Source organism: Tachyglossus aculeatus, chromosome 2, assembly GCF_015852505.1.
Source record: "Tachyglossus aculeatus isolate mTacAcu1 chromosome 2, mTacAcu1.pri, whole genome shotgun sequence".
Taxonomy (NCBI): Eukaryota; Metazoa; Chordata; class Mammalia; order Monotremata; family Tachyglossidae; genus Tachyglossus; species Tachyglossus aculeatus.
In genome coordinates, this window is record NC_052067.1 from 10,012,291 (window position 1) to 10,033,919 (window position 21,629).

The following is a 21,629-nucleotide window of genomic DNA, read 5'->3' on the forward strand; positions in this document are numbered from 1 at the left end:
CCCAGATCCTCTAACTTCCAAGGCCTGTGCTTTTTTCACTAGTCCATGGTGCTTCCCAAACTTCAAAGTCAATCTTGGTGCAGAAAAAAGGATAACAATTAAAGATACACTAACTCGGCCACTTTGCTACTCAAAAACACCGCGGACTGGTGAATTAGACTCAAACCATCCAGTTCTATTTTGTTTCTATACCTAATAATAATAATAATAATGGAATTTGGTACGTGCTTACTATGTACAAAGTACTGCTCTAAGTGCTGGGGGGTACAAGGTGATCAGGTTGTCCCATGTGAGGATCACAGTCTTAATCCTCATTTTACAGATGAGGCAACTGAGGCTCGGAGAAGTTAAGTGACTTGCCCAAAGTCAACAGCTGACAAGTGGCAGAGCTGGGATTAGAATCCACGACCTCTGAATCCCAAGCCCAGGCCCTTTCCACTGAGCCATGCTGCTTCTCCAATGACCTCTGCATTTGAGGACAATCATCCATAAGTGTTATGAAGCTGAAACTATTGAAGGAGATCATTCTGCCTTTTCCAAATATGAGCTTCATAAAGTTTTTATTGCAAACTTATGCCCAAGATATTTGATTCCACCAGCCAAAAATAAAAGATTTCTGGTTTAGCAGAATGCAGTTTATTAAAAGATGCAACATCACAGCCTGTCCCTTATGGACATTCTGGAAAGACTAAGCCTCTTTGAAATGAATCAGAATCTTGAAATGGAGTTATTTTGCTCTGTTTCTAAATTAGCAATTGAAAGCTCACAGGCTTAAAAATACCATTCGATAATGAGAAACAGGGGGCCAAGACTCGGTTACCCACAATGGGTAAATTCCCAGAAAGTTAATCAGAATTGTATGCTAGTGACCTTTAAAGATATAACTAGTAAATAGTTTTGAAAGAACAAATTTCTGGGATCTCATTTTTTTTTTCTTTGAATCGGTGAAGGGGAAGATCAGCCCTTGTAAGCATTTTCAATATGTTTGATTGCATAGGATTACAGCTGCCTGGACAGTCAAATCAGAAGCAAAAGTCCGTGGGAAAACCAGGACGTTGAAATCCACACTCAAGGGGTTCCTAGGCCTCGTTCTCTAAGCCAGACAAGTTTGAGATAAGAAATTACAATCCTTTTCCAAAGGAAGGGACTTTTGCCTAGCAGCCTCCCAGAGATCATTAGGAAGTTCTACCAACTGTTAGGAAATCAGAGGGGCTCTTTGCTCAAGCAATTCCGCACCAACCCCAATGATGAGAAGCAGCATGGCCCAGTGGAGAGAGCCCGGGCCTAGGAGGTAGAAGGACATGGGCGCTAATCCCAGCTCTGCTACTTGCCTGCTGTGTGGCCTTGGGCAAGTCACTCACTTCTCTGTGCCTCTGTTACCTCATCTGTAAAATGGGGATTAAGACTGTGAGCCCCTTATAGGACATGGACTGTGTTCAATCTGCTCTGTATCTACCCAAGAGCTTAAAACAGTGCCTGGCACATAGTAAGTGCTTAACAAATGCCATTAAAAAAAAAAAAAATCATTGACTCTAGGTTCCCACCCAACCTCTGGAACTAGAGCTGGGAGAAAGGGCAATAGCATTGGCTGTCAATCAATGGTACTTATTGAGCGCTTACTATGTGCAGAGCCCTGTATTAAGCACTTGGGAGAGTACAATACTATAGAATTAGCAGATAGGTCCCCTGTCCATAAGTTTAGACTGCAGCTGGGGCTGAGGGGATGCCCACTGAGATAGAAAACTTAGACAGCAAATCAGACCTGGGTATCTTTGCCAGAACCCTGACCTCCAAAAAGAGAAAGTTTGCAGCATAGCCTAGTGGCTAGAGCATGGGCCTGGGCATCAGAAGGTCCTGGGTTCTAATCCCGGCTCCACCACTTATCTGCTATGTGACCTTGGACAGGTCACTTTACTTCTCTGGACCTCAGTTCCCCCATCTGTAAAATGAGGATTAAGTCTGTGAGCCCTATGTGGGACAGGGACAGCTACCCTGATTAGCTCATTTCTGCCCCAGCACTTAGAACAGTGCTTGACACACAGTAAGTGCTTAACAAATACCATTATTATTAGTAGTAGTAGTATTAATAAGGGGTAGGGTTTTGAAGGAGGCCAGGACAGAGGCAGCCTAGGGGAGAAATCTTGGACAGAGTCAAGAGACCAGGGTTTTCATCCCAAACCCTGCCACTAGCCTATTGTGTCACCTACCTTGGGAAAGTCATTAAATTCATTTAACTCTGCTTCAGTTTCCTTGACTGTAAGAGAGTCACCTTCTGTAACAGATCACCTTCTCTCCCTACCTCTAGATGTTGAGTCCTGAATGGGACAGGGACTGTGTCCAATCTGATCACAGGGAAAGTAGGGAAAGGTGCTTAATGCAGTAGCCTTTCCAAAGAAAGTTGAAAACAGTCAATCATATTTATTCATTCATTCAATCATATTTATTGACTGCTTACTGTGTGCAGAGCACTGTACATGGGAGAGTACAATATGACAATATAGCAGACACATTTCCTGCCTCCAAGAATTTGTCATCTAGTAGTGATAATAGTGTTTACTAGTCACTGTGTGCAGAGCACTGTACTAAGCACTGGGAGAAAATACGCAGAGTCTATTGGGAAAGTCACTAACACACAAATTCAAAAAAAAATGATAGTAATGTAGATAGAAAAATGACATTTTTTTTAAAATGACAACACTAACAAGTTCTATATATCTAAGGAATAAAAAAAATAGTGTGGTTTGATAAAGGCATGTAGTCCAGCATCATCAAAATAAATCTCTTGCTGAGTTTTCAAATATTCTCCCTATATCTTAAGGGCAAACTGCATTCAATTCTTATCATTCCCACACAAAATTAAAGGTTTTCAACAACAACAAAACCACATTCCTCCAACTGATGGATGAAAACTTAATGGGAAGAGCCAGCTTCATAAGCAGATGTCGCAAATACTTCTTGTTTTCTACTGTCTCATCACCAGGAAAGGTAGAAAATGAGGTTAACCTCAGAGGCTGTCATTTGAAATGACATTTGGACTGTGTCCAATCTGATTTGCTTGTATCTACCCCAGCATTTAGTACAGTGCCTGGCACATAGTAGACACCTAAATACCACAATTATTATTGAAAAAGAATTCACAGTGGTCCTGAAGACATAGATTTGATTGACCTCAAAGACCAGATAAGAAAGAGAGAATTTAACAGAGATTTTAAGTGTCACAGATGAAGTTCCTCTAGCATGGCTAATTCCCAAAAGGAGACATAACAATATGTCTGAATCTAGCACCTATCTTTTCCCATGTTTTTTACCCTGCTTACTGAAAGTCTTTAAATGGAGCCACTTCAAATTTGAAGATGTTGCCAAGAACAGATTGAAAAAGAACATGGTGCATGAATAATACTTCTTGGTATATTTTTAACAGCAGGAAAACTGCTAAAGATTTCTTGTGGTATTTTTAAGCTCTTACTAGGTGCTAAGAATACTGTACTAAGCACTGGGGTAGATACAAGTCAATCAGGTTGGATGCAGTCCATGCCTTACATGGGGGCTCACGGTAGTAATCCCCATTCCTCCCTCCGATTAAGACTGTGGACCGCTTGTGGGACAGGGACTGTGTCCAAAGCGATTATCTTCTATCTTCCTCAGCATTTAGGACAGTACTTGGCATGTAGTACTCTGCTCCTCTGGTACTAACCTTCTTGCTGTGCCTCGTTCTCTCCTGTCCCACCGTCGACCCCTGCCCCAAGTCCTACCTCTGGGCTGGAATGCCCTCCCTTCTCAAATCCTCCAAACAAGCACACTTCCCCTCTTCAAAGCCCTACTGAAAGCTTACCTCCTCCAGGAGACCCTCCCAACCTAAGCCCCCCTTTTCCGCTGCTCCACTTCCCCATCACCCTGACTCACTCCCTTTACCCCCCCTCCCAGCCCCACGAAGCTTGCTTATATATGAACATATTTACAATTATAATTCTATTTATTTTCATTAATGATGAGCATATATCTATAATTCTATTTATAATGATGCTACTGATGCCTGTTTACTTATTTTGAGGACTGTCTCCCCCCTTCTAGACTGTGAGTCCATTGTGCGCAGGGATTGTCTCTATTTGTTGCCGACTTGTACTTCCCAAGCGCTTAATACAGTCTCTGCACACAGTAAGTGCTCAATAAATATGATTGAATGAATGTAGTAAGAGCTTAACAAGTACCATTAAAAAAATGTGCAAATCTATTTTGTTGCAAAGTGCTTGAGAAAAAGCCATTCATCTCTTTCTAGAATTAGGATTTCGTATTCATTACTAGTGCTTGAACTACCAATGAAAACAAAGGAGAAATGAAAACAGGATTGGAACTCCTCCAAAAAAGCTCAATGGGTGAGGGAAGATTTGACAAGCATGAAATCACTTTCAATAGACAATGACTGAATGGAGTAACTTAATGTAGATGTACCTTAACAATAATAATAACGAGGATTTTGTTAAGTGCTTACTGTGTGCCAGGCACCGTACTAAGTGCTGGGCTGAATACAAGTAAATCAAGTTGAACACAGTTCCTGCCCATGTGGGGCTCACAGTCTCAATCTCCATGGCACAGTGGATACAGCATGAGCCTAGGAGTCAGAAGGACAGGGTTTCTATTCCTGGATCTGCCACTTGTCTGCTGTGTGGCCCCGGGCAAGTCACTTCACTTCTCTGTGCCTCAGTTACCTCATCTGTTAAATGGGGATTGAGATTGTGAGCCCCACATGAGGCAGGGATTGTATCCAACTTGATTTACTTGTGTACACCCCAGCGCTTAGTTCAATGCCTGGCATTTAGTAAGCACTTAATACCATTATTATTACAGATGAGGCAACTGAGGCACAGAGAAGTGAAGTGGCTTCCCAAGGTCACACAGCCGACAAATGGCAGAGCCAGGATTAGAACCCATGACTTTCTGACTTCCAAGCCCGTGCTCTGTCCACTATGCCAAGATGGGGAGAATGAATGGACTGTGATTTGGGGGCAGATTTAAAATGACAAAAATTATTCAATCCCTAGGGGCATATGAACTGAAGGGACAGTCACCTCAAAATTACTGACAAAGAAAACTTCTAATACGCAGCATACTTAGTGGAAAGAGCTTGGGTCTGAAAATCAGGGGACTTTTATTAGAATCCCAGCTCTGTGACTTTGGGCGAATTATTTAACCTCTCTGGGTCTCTGTTCTCTGATTGGACATGAGGTGTTTCCTCTATGGCATTGCTCTTTGGCTGTTTATAATTTCTCTTTGCCAAACTTGATGTTTCACAAATTACTACTGTATATCATTATAACATTATTTCCCCTCCTCAAAAGTCTCCAGTGGTTGCCTATCAACCTTCAAATCAAGCAAAAACACTTCACTCTCGGCTTCAAAGCTCCCCATCACCTCGCCCCCTCCTACCTCACCTCCCTTCTGTCCTTCTACAGCCCAGCCCGCATCCTCCACTCTTCTGCCGCTAACCTCCTCACTGTGCCTCATTCTCGCCTGTCCCACCGTCGACCCCGGCCCATGTCTTTCCCCTGGCCTGGAATGCCCTCTCTCCATATAGCTGCCAAGCTAGCTCTCTTCTTCCCTTCAAAGCCCTTCTGAGAGCTCACCTCCTCCAGGAGGCCTTCCCAGACTGAGCCCCCTTTTTCCTCTCCTCCTCCCTATCCCCCGCCCTACCTCCTTCCCCTCCCCACAGCACTTGTATAAATTTGTACAGATTCATTACTCTATTTATTTTACTTGTACCTACTCACTATTCTATTTATTTTGCTAATGATGTGCATATAGCTATGATTCTATTTGTTCTGACGATTTTGACACCCGTCTACATGTTTTGTTTTGTTGTCTGTCTCCCCTTTCTAGACTGTGAGCCCATTGTTGGGTAGGGACCGTCTCTATATGTTGCTGACTTGTACTTCCCAAGCGCTTAGCACAGTGCTCTGCACACACTAAGTGCTTAATAAATACGATTGAATGAATGAATAAATAACAGCATTTAGTGCTTACAAGCACTTCCATCTTTTTAATCAAGAAAAATCTATGGCTACACTACCAGAACAATTGCAGATAGAGGTGGGTCATACTGGGAGAGTTACGTCTATGGAGTCTCTGTGGGTCGGAGACGACTTGACAGCATAAAATAAGACAAGGGACTAAAGCAGGGTCTAAATACTGGGATAGCTAACAATCAATTGTATTTACTGAGCGTTTACTGTGAGCAGAGCACTATACTAACCGCTCGGGAGAGTACAGTTATAACAGAGTTGGTAGATGTGTTCCCTGCCCACAGGGATCTTAAAGTCTAGAGGGGAGGTTACAGTCTACAGATACTCAGAGCAGGTACAGAGCCTGAACCAGGCAAGACTCTCGGTCCTAGAGAGAGGGAGAAGAGGTATCTTGCTCCCATTTAACAGACAAGGAAACTGAGGTGTAATGATGTTATGTGAGTTGCCCCAAGTCCCAGCAGGTTAGGGGTAGTGCTGGAATTTATACTATGTCCTCAGATCCCATTCCCATCCCTTTTCTACTAGGCCATGCTACCTCTCAAATCTATATGAAAATAGATCTCTATTTGTAAAAAAAATCAGAAGGCAAATCAACCCACTCCACAACTAAATAGAAAGTGCTCTTTTGCTTCCATAGAAAAGGAACTTCTGTCAAATTATATTCAATTAGGAACAATGTATATAGCATTTAAAATTGTTAGGAAGACTAATTCCACCGTGGTGTTCCACAGCAGTCTCTCAACTCCAATTCAGCATACAGCCAGTGTTTCTTCTTCACAGATATGGGTTGCACTAGAATGTTTGGCCATAATCTAATGCTGCAATTGGGTGCTTCAGATGCTCAAGACTGAATATTTTCAATATTACCATCATCAATCATTTGTATTTATTGAACACTTCCAGAACACTGTACTAAGCGTTTGGGAGAGGACAATACAACAGAAATAGCAGTAATGTTCCCTACCCGTAATGAGCTAGAGGGCGAGACAGACATTACATACGCACAATATCAGTAGTGAGCATCATCCACATGATGTGGTTTATTGCAAAACAATCAGATGTGGTCTGGTTTGGGGAACAACTTCTGATTCCAGTTTGGGCAAATGACTAAACCCTATGCAAAGTTCCTCCAGTAAAAGGAGGAGCAGAGGCCCCTTTCTGACTCACGACCTGGGTCCAGGGCAGTCATGGCCCTGTAGCTAGAACCCGGGCCTGAGAGTCCGAAGGTCATGGGTTCTAATCCCACCTCCGCCACTTATCGGCTATGCTACCTTGGGCAAATCGCTTCACTTCTCTGTTACCTCATCTTTAAAATGGAGATTGAGATGGTGATCCCCACATGGGACAGGGACTGTGTCCAGCCTAATTTGCTTATATCCACTCCAGAACTTAGAACAGTGCCTGTCACCTAGTAAGCACTTAAATACCACAATAATTATTATTACTATTATTGTTATTGTCACCACTCACTTATGGTCCTAAGACAGTAGGTCAATGTTATCTACTGAACGCTTACTGGGTGCAGAGCACTTCAGCACTTAGAACAGTGCGTTGCACATAGTAAACACTTAATAAATGCCATTATTATTATAACAAAAAGCTTGGGAAGAGACAATAAAAACCCAACTTGGTAGACATATCACCTACTCAACGGCAGCAGAGAGGTCGAGGGGGGCTTAGGATGGAGTAGAGACCATTGAATTTAGCAAGAAGGTCATAGAAAGGGCCGTTTCTGTAGAGTAAAAGGGGTGGAAGCCAGACTGGAGGGGGTCGAGGGGAGAATTGGGTGAGAGGAAATGGAGGTAATCAGTATAGACAACTCACTTGAGGAGTTTGGGAAGGAATGGTAGGAGGGGGCCTTGGTGTCAATGGAGGGTTTTTTTCATTTTGCTTTTTGGGTGTTGTTTTTTAAGGATAGGGAAAACATGGGTATTTTTGAAAGCACATACATAATGATTCATCTACTTTTTTTCATTCACTTTTCATTCACTCACTCTTGTGACAAATTGTAACTGTTTTCCCTCTTGTTTCCACTTTTGGACTGCAAGCTCCTTAAGGGCAAGGATCTACTTTATTGTACTCTGCCAAGACAGTGCAGCTCCTAATAAATATCCATGACTGATCAAGTAATTATTGGGCTCCCAGGCATCTAGTACTGTGCTCTGCACACAGTAGACACTCAACTGTGAATGAATGAATAAAACTGAAGCCCGTACCCCGACTTGGCTTGTGTGGCTGAAGTGTGCTTAGCAGAGTAGACTGCAGACACTATCCCACTAGCACTCTTAAATCCACCTTCAAAGTTGGTTATGACTGTTGTCTTGATTCAGTAGATAATAGCAATAATAATAATGGCATTTATTAAGCACTTATTATGTGCAAAGCACTGTTCTAAGCACTGGGGAGGTTACAAGGTGATCAGGTTGTCCCATGCGGGGCTCACAGTCTTAATCCCCATTTTACAGATGAGGTAACTGAGGCACAGGGAAGTTAAGTGACTTGCCCAAGTCACACAGCTGACAGTAGGTGGAGCCGGAATTTGAACCCATGACCTCTGACTCCAAAGCCCGTGCTCTTTCCACTGAGCCACACTGCTTCTCTCATAATAGTGGCAATAATAATAATAGTAATAATATAATAATAATAATAATAAGTGGTGTCTGTTAAGTGCTTACTATGTGCCAAACCCCCTCCCAGAATCACACCTGGAGAGTTTCCAGTACTCTACCAGTCTTGGCTATGGGCGGGAGAGTCAAGCAGAGGCATATCCATTACATTCCTAGCTTGGACAGTGGCTAGTGAGTGGAAGACAATCTCCCACAAGTCAAAACTCCCCTGCGCTGGGCAGCAGAGGCATGGGAGAGAGTCTAGGGCAGAGACACAGGTTTACTGTGTAGACGGAGGTGATGGGAAACCACTTCTGGATTTTTACCAAGAAAACTCCATGGGTACACTACCAGAACGATTGCAGTTGGAGGTGGGGACTTCCAGGAGACTTGTGTCCATGGAGTCGTTATGGGTTGGAAATGACTAGACATAACAGGACAAGACATGTGCCAAGCACTGTTCTCAACACTGGGGAAGATATGAGATAATCAGTTTGGACACAATCCCTGTCACACATGGGGTTCACAGTCTTAATCCCCATGTTACAGATGAGGAAACTGAGGCCCAGAGAAGTTGTGACTTTCCCAAGGTCACACACGCTGTAGACACATGGCAGAGCTGGGATTAGATCCCATATCCTCAGACTCCCAAGCCTGGGCTCTTTCCACTAGGCCACCCAACTCTCTAATTTTCATCCCAACACTGATTTTCTGCCTGATCCAAGGCTTCCCCCTCACTTGATCTCTCCGTAACACGGTGATAAACAATCCCCCAAGGGTTAGGAAAAGCAAAACTGATGAATGATTCTCAATGACTTGGAAGACACCAAAAGAGAGATAAAGTTCCCCCACAGAAGTGCTGCAACTTTGACATTTTTAGCCCATTTGGACTGGCGTTTCAACACCAGCCATTAGTCATTCATTATGTACATTTTTTAATCTGGCCTAAAACAAAAGATTAACATCCCAGCAATGAATCTTTCAAATTCACCCTTCACTCCATTTACTCAGCATCTTAACCATGATGTCAGCAGAGTTTCTAAATACAGCTTAGAAGGGGCTGTCAAAGTGATGTATTCCTTCTTTTTTCCCCCATCAGGAAATGCTTTGTTAATTAACATTACAGTTGAAGTCTAATGACTCAGTCCTTCTGAATCTTTCATAACTACAATGTTTTGTCATTCTGTTTTCATGGCAAGCCTCAGCACTGTCTCTGGAAAGGTGAAGTGTCTTAAAAATTTGACGATTTAAATTGAAAACTTAAAAAGGTCAGGTGGGAGCAGGAGGGTGATCAAAGTTCCTTTCTGTATGAGGCCCTGGATGCAGCCTGGTCCTGAACTGAGTTGAGAAGATGATGGTGACGTATCCTCCTCTTCTCCTTTCCTCTGCCCTCCACTCCTCCCAAAAGCTTCGTCCCTTTCCCTTGGTCTTGGAATTGAAACCTATGTCCACACTGTGGACTGGGAAGGGAAGCCTCCTTGCTTCTCTTCTCTCCCAATCTTGGCCCTTGTGCTGCTAATTTGGCTAGGAAGGACAGGTAGAGGAAGGTCCGGAATTTGCCTTCTTCCTCCACTATTCTATCGGATTTACTGAGCACCTACTGTTGGCACAGCACTGTGCTGAGCACTTGGGAGACTTCCTCCTCCGTGCCTCGCCTCACCTTCTGGGAACAGACCCTGGGATCACATAATATGGCTGAAAAGGAGCAAATTGATGGAGTCTCTGCATACACTTCCTCCCTTAAAATTCCTGGTTTAGACACAGATCCTGATGTTGCTGGACATAACCGGTTACATGGAGCCACTGATTTCTTCCAGCTTTGGGTCTGAGAGTTGGGGAGTTTGCTAATTCCTTACAAGCAGGGGAGGGGTCTGCTAATTCTGGTTTAGTGTACTCTCCCAAGGGCTAAGTACAGAACTCTGCAGCTAGTGAGTGCTCAATAAATACCATCGATTGATTGATTAATGGGACAATCCCCAAACCAGGCCAATGGACGTGTGACCCTCAAGAAGGGGAATAAATTACTCTACAGTTCCTCTTGCTCTGCCAGGAAGGGAATCTAATGAATGGGAAATCTCCATTGGCTCAACAAACACAAGGCCTTACTGAATGCACATCTCCTCCAAGAGGCCTTCTCTAAGCCCTCATTCCATCTTCTCCCTTTCCGTTCCATATTATTCTGACTTTCTCCCTTTATTCACCTTCCCCCACCCCCACAGCACTTAATGTACATAATCACAATTTATTTATATTAATGTCTGTCTCCCCCTCTAGCCTGTAAGCTCACTGTTGGCAGGGAATGTCTGTTGCATTGTTGTACTCTCCCAAGTGCTTAACACAGTGCTCTGCACACAGTAAATGCTCAATAAATATGACTGACTAATCTGACTGGAGAAAAGTGGAGATGTTGAAGAATCCCTAATATGCCAGACCACCACTCTCTCCACTTTCAAAACCTTATTAAGGGCACATCTCCTCCAAGCCCTGTGAGCCCATTGTTGGGTAGGGACTGTCTGTATATGTTGCCGACTTGTACTTCCCAAGCGCTTAGTACAGTGCTCGGCCCACAGTAAGCACTCAATACGATTGAATGAATGCCCTAATTAAGGCCCTCCATCCCCCAGCTCGCTCTCCCTTCTGTGTCATCTATGCACTTGGATCTGTGTGTGACTTTTGGATATTTGATATTCACCCCACCCCAAACCCCGCAGCACTTAGGAACACATCTTTAAATGTATATTATAAATTACTCATTTATTTATATTAATGTCCTCTCCCCTTTAGACTGCGAGCTCATTATGGGCAGGAAATGTGTGTGCTAATTCTGTTATATTGCTCTCTCCCAAGCACTTAGTACAGTGCTCTGCAAATAGTAAGCATTCAAATACCACTGATTGATTGGATTACTCATCAGAATGGATTATGCTGTGCTGCAGGACCGTCCATGCTGTTTGCAGACAGTCTGGGACTCCGGACCTCTTGTGCCAAACAAGTTGTCATTCAAATCAACACAATCATTACCACATGAGAAGCAATGTGATTTAGTGGAATGAGCACAGGCTTGGGAGTCAGAGGTTATGGGTTCTAATCCCAGCTCCTCCACTTGTCAGCTGTGTGACTTTGGGCAAGTCACTTAACTTCTCTGTGCCTCAATTACCTTATCTGTAAAATGAGGGTTAAGTCTATGAGCCCCACGTGGGTTCACAGGAAGTGACTGGCCCAAGGTCATAAAATGATAGAGTTGCTATTAGAACGCATCTCCATTGCTCCACAGGCTCATGTTCATATCACATATATGGTTAAGTACTGTTACTAATTCCCATGGAAATCTCCCTCAATAGGACTCTATTTCCTTTAACACATCCCTGCACTCCAGAGAGTAGAGTCTGCTCATCTATTGCCAAATGGCTTGAGATAGGGAAGCAGAAGGCCAGCTGGAAAGGACTCAGACTAAGATAACTCAACTTGACTTTGGGGTAGAGGCCATTAGTGTCAAGACTGCACGGCCTAGGTGTTGTTTTCCGCAGATTCCTGCAGCAAATACTACACCAAAAGCAGTGGGCTAGCTCATGAGCTTCTAGCAGTTGCCATTTTTGTCTCGCCACCGCTGTTAAGAATGCCTTGATCTGAGGCTTTTAAAGTTTCTTAAAAAAATCCCGTAATTCCTTATAATATTCCTGGGAAGAAGTTAAAGGACACAATATTGTCCTCATTTTCAAAATGAAGAAACCGGCAGGAAAAGACCCTATGAAATGTCCAAGTTCACATCAAAGCGAAGCAGTGTGACCCAGAGGAAGGAGCATGGGCTTTGGAGTCAGAGGACCTGGGTTCTAATTCTGGCTCCACACTTGTCTGCTGGGTGTCCTTGGGCAAGTCACTTTACTTCTATGTGCCTCAGGTCTCATCTGTAAAATGGGGATTTTCTTTATCATATTTGTTAAGCGCTTACTATGTGATAGGCATTGCACTAAGCGCTGAGTAAATACAAAGTAATCAGTTTGGACATAGTCTCTGTCCCACATGGGTCTCTCAGTCTTAATCCCCATTTTACAGACAGGGTAACTGAGGCACAGAGAAGTGAAGTGACTTGCCTAAGGTCACATAGACAAGTTTTTCTGCCTCCCAGACATGCTCTATCCATTAGGCCATGCTGCTTAAGATTGTGAAGGCTAGGTGGGGCAGGGTCTCTATCCAAACCGATTATGTCATATTTATCTTAATGTTTAGGACAGTGCCTAATGAAATGTAAGCTCTTAACATAAACTGGTGGCTGGAATGGAAAGGAGATTCTGCTAGTCTCTGAACCCATCTTTCAGTCTGATTGGAAGCTTTACAATGCATAGCCTGCTCGGGATTTTATTCATTCCAGCTGGGATGAGCTAGAGCATGAAAAGTGAGATTCGCCTCCTTTCAGCTCCCTTTACCAACAAAACCCGTGCACAACAAAATTGACCGTGTTTCTCCTTCTCTCCCTGAATCCGGTTGAATTGAAACGGGGAAAAAAAATGGTTGTCAGGAGAACTATCAAGGGGCTGGAAAATGCAAAGAGTATTCAATCCCTGAAAATTCCAGAGTTGACTGTTTTGACCACTATCTACCCAACCTCGTTTTTAAGTTTCCCAAACCTTGGGTGATATCTCTAGTTCATCAGGAGTAGACTGTACTTCTGTATTTCTGTATTCTCCGCAAGGCCACCATGGACTAGCTTTGGGAAACCATCACATCTTCCGAGAGTTACTTAAAGTCCAACTCATTTTTAAAAGAAAATTGATTAATCCAGGATTATCCCCAAACCCAGTCTCCAATGCCCACCTCTTATGAAATCATCTTCTCTTTCTTAGCACATACTCATCCAAAAAAAATCTCAATTATTTGTGTCTCAGCCAAGATATGCCTAAATTAGAACCTTTAATCTTTGTGCACATTTATATGCATAATTTATTTTTTAATCAAGCCCTTAATGTATTCCACAATATAAGCCATTAACTCTCAAAGCCCAGCCTGACTGCTCTGTTTTTCTGTTGATAGCTTCCAAAGCCCTTCATCTCCTTCCAGTAAGAAAGCTTTTAACTCACTACCAAGTTCGAGCCACCAAATCTGTTCCTTAGACTGTTATCCCAGAGAAGCCCAAAGTTTATATATATTATAAAGCAAGGTCTGGCAACTTCACAATTATGTAAATACTGAGAGAACACAATTCCTTGCCAAAGTGCAAAACTGTAGATGCATAGTGCTTATTAACAGAAATAGATTGAAGGAGTGTTCACAGATGTTTGGGCCCAAACTTCATCCAAAAACTTGTCATCTCCCAAAACAAAAGCTGATAGAAGATTTTTAAAGGGATGGAAAAAAAATGGAAAACAGAATTGCATATAGGAAAGTAAGGCATGTTTTCAGTTTGCTCAGTTAAATCGACACCTTGCTCAATCTTTCAAGTAGACATACTTGAAAAGCATGCCATTAGTTTTATAACTAGCTTTGGTTTCAGTGAGTCCAGAAGTATATCCACATGTGGACTATAAATGTATAGGCTATTAATGTATACTAAATATGTATTCCCTCATTAAATGACGGAAGACAATGTCACACTTGATCCCAATTAAATATAGGGTCTAGAATGACAATAACTTGATCTTCATTAACCAAGACCATCTATCATTCGTTGTATGTAAAGGTTTTGCATGGATATGTTAAATGGAGACAGTTATGGTGGCTAATTTAATAAGTATGTAATATTAAAAATAGCTTATCAACTCCTCCCCCCCCCCCCCCACCCCACCGAGAATGCTCAAAAACGTTCTCTGCAAAACAACAGAGAGGCTATGGTTCACTTCTTTCTCCACTCAGGCCTTTATAAAGAAGTCCTATAACCTGTTACGGTGTAGGCTCTTTAAAGAGGATGAAAAAAATGGTAAAGGGTTAGAGAAGGGTGGAAAAGACGCGATTAATAATGACACCACTTTGTTCACCTTCAACTCCCTCTCAGCTATGATTTCCAGGTCATTTTCTGCTACAGAACTGTTAAGTGACCATATGAGTATGCTAGCTATCTGAAAGAGTTAAAACTATCCTTTCATCTGGCACTAAAATCGTTACAGCATATATTCCTCACTTCACTGGGAGAGAACTATGGTGGTAAAGTCACATGGCAGATTATAGGATGATGATACTTTTTAAGAGATCAGCATTCATTTCTTAAGAGTCCCTTATGAAGGCCACCATCTTAACTTGTGCAATAAACAGCCTAATTCAAACATTGGACAGCATACTCTCTTCCTACTCTTTTAAAACAGTTACACAATGCTTTCCATTTTAGGTTCATAAGAATTCCAAAGAATGACAGTCACACAGTTAGCGCAATCAAAAACAAACCAAAAAAGTCAACTTCGCAGTTTCCCAATTAGGAGGAAATGCTAAGACTAAAACATAAAGGTGGCTTTTCTTTCCTTGAGTCACAGCTCCTAAACATCAGCGGATAAAAATGTACTAATTGGGTAAACTACTCCTTGATATTTAGCAGATCAGGCTTAGATGGAGTTTTGGCTGAACAGAAATATTCAATTTCCCCACAACTGACTGAACCCTATGATTCACATAGGATACAGTGTGAAATTCACTTTTTCCCTAAGAATTCACAAAGCTTACACACTTGCAGCTTTTAAAAATCACTTTTCTGAGCTGAAAAACCTAATTTGGACTGATAGCATGCACTCAGGAATTCAAAATATCCCAATGAAGATTTCTTACCTTTGGCCTTTCAAATTTCTTCCCTCTTCTCTCCAGGCTTCCTCCATCTTCCCCAGTGTGGTTTTGAAGAGCATATGGTTTCCTCTTTGTGGATTGTTTTCTACTTTCAAGGTTGTTGCATTTGAGAGAGAGAAAGTGAGAGCTTACAAACCAGTCAGCTAGATTAAAGTAGAAATCTGAGTGAAAGCAGCCCAGGAATCACCAACCAGTGGGAACAGGTGTTGATTAGGTTAACCTAATTTGGAGAAAACACCTGAGAAGAGTTTTCACCCATGGGCAAACACTCTTTCAATTGATTTGACTTCCAATACAATCTGTCCTCAGTAGAGGACCCCAGCAAAACTCCAGCATTTCTATTTGAAACATAAACCATTTCTCTGGAAAGAAAGTCGACAGTTGAAAAAACATTTTAGGAAGAAAATACACTTTTAGGAGGGAATATTAAATCCAGGGCAGGTTCATGAGTCAAATGTTTCTTTCAGGGTCATTTATGCTTGAGGCTCAGCAAAAGATAGAATGACTCTTGTGAAAGGCCTGTTCTTTATCTGAACCGTAAGAAAAACAGAAGTAATAAAGACAGAAAGATTCTGGGAATTTTTTTTTTTTTGAGTTTCATCTCACATTCATCCGACAGGGTTTGGATGGTTCTGACTAGACCTGTCTCTGGAAAGGATCAACGTGAAATTTCAGGGAAATCGCCTTAAGATTCAGAGAAATGAACCAGTTCACAAAACAGAGAGGATGGAAGTGTTATTTCCCACTCCAGTCTCTGGGCTTCTTCAGTGTGCTTTGGGAATGTGTGGTTGTTTGTTCATCGGGTAACATATTGGTCAGCTTTAGGATGGTGTATTACGTGAAACAGTCAGATAGGGTTGTCAAATGGTCACAGATAGATAACCGCAACTTCAAGTGATTTCCAGGCTTCAAGCGTGCAGATAACTGAGAATTTCTTCTGTGTATCTTTTTCTTATGGTATTTGTAAAGCTCCTACTATGTGCCAGGCACTGTTCTAAGTGCTGGATGCATAGTGAATCAGAGGTATCAAAGACAGAAATCTCAGTGTCCACAGAAAAAAAGTAAACTGTCCATAACCATTTGTGAGTGAAAGAACTAAGTATTTCCAAATTAGGCTCCTTAGAAGCAGTGCGACCTAGTGGATAGAGCACAGACCTGGGGGTCAGAGGACCTGGGTTCGAAGCCCAGCTCTGCTCTTTGCCCGCTGTGTACCCTTGGGCTAGTCACTTCACTTCTCTGGGCCTCACTTTCCTCATCTATAAAATGGGGATTAAATGCCTGTTCTTCCTCCTATTTAGACTGTGAGCCACATATGGGACAGGGACTGTGTCCAACTTGATGATCTTATATCTACTCCAGCATTTGGTTCAATGCTTGGTACTTGATAAATATGACCATTATTATCAATAGTCAAGTAACAGGCACAAGGTAGAAGGGATACATTGATTTACCTCATTTCTCTATTCATTTTATTGGTAGCAAAGTCATTCAGTTAGAAGCTAATAATAATAATTGTGGTATTTGTTAAGTGCTTATTAAGTACCAGGCACCACCCTCCCCCAGACTGTAAGCTCATTTGGGGCAGGAACGTGCAGTGTGCTCAATTGGAAAATGGGGGTTCAATATCTGTTCTCCCTCCTACTTAGAGTGTGAGCCCCATGTGGGACAGTGACTGCACCAACCCTAATTAACTTGCATCTCTCCAGTTCTTAGAACAGCACTTGACATTGAAAATGCTTAACAGATACTGTAATAATTCTCATTATTATGAAACAATGCTCTGCCCACAGTGAGTGCTCAGTAGATACCATTGATTGGTTATTGTGCTCTCCCAGGTGCTCAGTACAGTGCTCTGCACAAAGGAAGCATTTGCATGGCCTAGTAGGAGGCAGAAGGATCTGGGTTCCAATCCTACCTTTGCCACCTATGTGCTGTGTGTCCTTGGGCAAGTCACTTTACTTATCTAAGCCTCTGTTACTTCATCTGTAAGAAAGGGATTAAGACTGCAGACCCTATGTGGGACCTGGGCTGTGTCCAACCTGATTGGCTTGTATCAATCCCAGTGCTTAGTACAATGTCTGACACATAGTAAGCATGCTTAACAAATACCATAAAAAAGACGCCCAGGCCCATTCTCTCTCACTAGCCCATGCTGCTTCTCTCCCCTAGGCACACACTGGAAGTGACAGGAACTAGACTCATCTGTCCTATTTAGAAAAATCATTTCATCCGGGTTTACTTTAGATTCCAGGTGAGTTCCGCGCTTAGTCAAGTCAATTGCTCTGGGGTATGACTTGGTTCTATTTCTATTTATATCCAGGTGCAGCAGAAATTACATTCCATTTTGACCTGGTTTCAGAGGATGTGGGGGCCACGGGTGAGAACAGAACATGCATAGCCATTCTGTTGTATCATTCTGTTGTATCATGAGAAGCAGCGTGGCTCAGTGGAAAGAGCCCAGGCTTGGGAGTCAGAGGTCGTGGGTTCAAATCCCGGCTCCCCCGCTTGTCAGCTGTATGACTTTGGGCAAGTCACTTAACTTCTCTGTGCCTCAGTTACCTCATTTGTAAAATGGGGATTAAGATTATGAGCCCCACATGGGACACCTTGATTACCTTGTATCCTGAACAGTGCTTGGCACATAGTAAGCGCTTAACAAATACCAAAATTATTATTATTATTATTGTGCTCTCCCCACTGCTTAGTACAGTCCCCTACATTCAGTAAGGACTCAATAAATACTATTGACTGCAAGCTCATTATGGACAGGGAATATGTCTGTTAATTCTGTTGTATTGTACTGTACAGTGCTCTGCACATAGTAAACGTTTAATAAATACCATTGATTGATTGATTGAACAGGACAATTGGAGAAAGGCAGTTAGACTCAGGGCTACCACATGATCTGAAGGCAGAATGATCACTGAGATCTAAGACTGTGAGCCCCAAGTGGGTCGGGGACTGTATCCAACCTGATTGACTGTGAGCCCACTGTTGGGTAGGGACTGTCTCTATATGTTGCCAACTTGTACTTCCCAAGCGCTTAGTACAGTGCTCTGCACATAGTAAGCGCTCAATAAATACGATTGATGATGATGATGATGATGATTGGCTTGTATCCACCCCAGTGATTAATACAGTGCCTGGCTCATGGTAAACACTTAACAAATACCACAATTATTACTATTATTATTATTATTATTCTCTCTTGTAAGTGAACAGGCACTGAACTGACATTCCACAGGTAGGTGATGATCTGGACCAGGCACGTTTTTTGATACCCAGCCCTCCTCTACCACCAGTGTAAATTAGTCTCTGGAATAATTCCCAGAATGTTATTTGGTGGGCCCAGCAACCTTGCTAATTGAAAAAGAATCAAGTAAAATACATAGACTGTGTTTTCAAAGGGACAGAACAGAGTGGAGTCCAGCTGAAAAGGCCAATGCCTCTCCCTAAAATAAATTCAGGAGTTACTGAACAAAAAAAAATGTTTTGTTGTCTGTCTGCCCGTTCTAGACTGTGAGCTCATTGTTCGGTAGGGACCGTCTCTATATGTTGCCGACTTGTACTTCCCAAGTGCTTAATACAGTGCTCTGCACATAGTAAATGCTCAATAAATATGATTGAATGCATGGATGAACAGTCTTTTTCCTTCTTGGATGGATAATTTATTCTAATACGTTAGTGCATTCCTGGCCTTCTCAAGGAACTATGGATTTCTGGCTCAGCTAGTTCCACATAGTCTCTGAAGCCATTCAAATCCCACCGTAAAAATCCAGATGTCAGGCACTTTGCCACACTAGCTAAGATGGCAGCTGATTGCATTTATACATTTCCATTCAACCGCTTGGCTGTAATGCATTATTCTTGTTCCTATTCATGAAACCAGAAGTAATCTTCTTTAATACAGATTCAGAGAAGATGCAAATCTATTATTTAATTCTCCAGTTCATGAATTTCCAGTGATCCACTGATCCTTTTTATTCTTTTCCTTCTTATTTTTACCAATACTACCCTTTCATTGTACTCTTTCTTTATGATAAGCACTGTACTAGGGGCTGGGGACTGGTATACCCAGTGGCACACCTAGAATATGAAGGTTACGTTGTGTCCTCTGACATAGTAAGTGTCAATAAGTACCACTGATTGATGGAAAATCCTTCTTCTAGTACTGTTCTGATGCTGTGTGCTTCTGCATTGATTCACACACACCTATATGTGAATGGTTTTTTTCCCCACCAATAATCATTAAACAGCAAGTATAAACAAACTCCTGATTTCAGAAGAAAGTGAGAAGCAGCGTGGCTCAGTGGAAAAGAGCCCGGGCTTTGGAGTCAGAGGTCATGGGTTCAAACCCTGGCTCCACCAATTAACAGCTGTGTGACTTTGGGCAAGTCGCTTAACTTCTCTGGGCCTCAGTTACCTCATCTGTAAAATGGGGATTAAGACTGTGAGCCCCCCGTGGGACACCTGATCCCCTTGTAACCTCCCCAGCGCTTAGAACGGTGCTTTGCATATAGTAAGCCCTTAATAAATTCCATCATTATTATTATTATTATTATTATTATTTATGGCAGAACTTGGTGTCTTGTCTTGTCTTGTCTTATACTGTTGAATCATCTCTGACCCATAGCAACTCCATGGACAAATCGCTCCCAGAATGTCCCACCTCCATCTGCAATCGTTCTGGTAGTGCATCCACAGAGTTTTCTTGGTCAAAATCCATAAGTGGTTTACCATTGCCTCCTTCCACACAGTAAACTGAGTCTCTGCCCTTGACTCTCTCCCACGTTGTTGCTGCCCAGCACGGGTGAGTTTTGACTTGTAGCAGATTATCTTCCACTCGCTAGCCACTGCCCAAGCTAAGAATGGAATGGATAAGCCTCTGCTTGACTCTCCCACCTATAGACAAGACTGATAGAGTATTGAAAACTCTTCAGGTGTGATCCTGAGTTGGGGGAACTTGGTGTACACAGATCACAATTCGTCTATTGTTCCTGACTTACAAGGGGCTTCCAATCTAAAAGTAGTGTGGCCTACTGGAAACTGGGAATCAGAGGAGCTGGGTTCTAATTCTGGCTCTGCCACTTGCTTTTAGTGTGACTTTGGGCAAGTCACTTAATGTCTCTGTACCTCAGTTTTCTACCTGTAAAATGGGGATTCAGTACCTGTTCTCCCTCTTACTTAGACTGTGAGGCCCATGTAGGGCAGGGACCGTGTCCTACCTATCTTGAATCTACACCAGCGTTTAGTTCAGCGCTTGAACCATAGCAAGTGCTTAACAAATGCCACATTATTATTATTATTATTATTATAAGGGGTAGGAGGACATGCACACTGGGAAAGAAATGACTGGGAAAATACAGTAGAAGATAGCAACACTACAGTGAAAAAGCAACAGATAACCTGTTAGCAATAACACCACTTCAGTGATTGGTCAATCAATTAAACAGTCAATCAATGGTATTTATTAAGAGCTTACTGTGTGCAGAGCACTGTACTAAGCACTTGGGAAAGCACACTATAACAGAGTTGGTAGATGTATTCCCTGTCCACATCAAGCTTACAGTCTTTGGAATTCTCACTGTGGATGACACACTCCTGTATATCTTGCAGCTGAGGGTCAGGATTTTTTTCTGGAAGCAGGACAGTTTTTCACAGTTGATGCCATCAGTGGAGGGAAGTTATTGTCTTAGAGACGGGGCAAACTTTGGACAGAGTCCATGGAAATTTTTCCCTTGAAGGAAAAAGTGGTGAATCTGTTGGGAAAAAAAAAACGGTCTTTCTGTAGTACTTTAATGTTTTTCAATCATTTGAAAAAGATACACTGAAACCGTTTCATTAATTTGAAACCTTTTTTCGTTATTTGTTAAGTGCTTACTATGCTAATTACTGGGGTAGAAACATGATAATCAGGTTGGACACAGTCCATGCCCCACAAAGGGTTCATATTTTACAGATGAGGTAACAGGCACAAGAAACTTAAGTGACATGTCCAAGGTCACACATTCATTCGTTCATTCATTCAATCATATTTATTGAGTGCTTACTGTGTGCAGAGCACTGTACTAAGCACTTGGGAAGTACAAGTTGGCAACATATAGAGACGGTCCCTACCCAACAACGGGCTCACAGTCTAGAAGGGCTCACAGTCTAGTCCACACATCAGACAAATGGTGGAGTCATGATTAGAACTCAAGACCTCCAAACCCTAGGCCCATACTCCCTCCATTTTTCCCTCAAG

At 42.4% G+C, this 21,629-nt stretch overlaps 2 non-coding genes across 2 annotated transcripts; one reads left to right on the forward strand and one right to left on the reverse strand.

Annotated features, from left to right (window-relative positions):
• The first annotated feature begins 8,704 nt into the window (after nt 1–8,704).
• On the forward strand, nt 8,705–8,842 carry LOC119924834. Its single transcript, XR_005449521.1, has one exon. It is a non-coding gene; the product is annotated as a small nucleolar RNA SNORA7 (small nucleolar RNA).
• Nucleotides 8,843–20,205: 11,363 nt separating this feature from the next.
• On the reverse strand, nt 20,206–20,343 carry LOC119925076. The gene has a single exon (XR_005449747.1). It is a non-coding gene; the product is annotated as a small nucleolar RNA SNORA7 (small nucleolar RNA).
• Nucleotides 20,344–21,629: the final 1,286 nt, after the last annotated feature.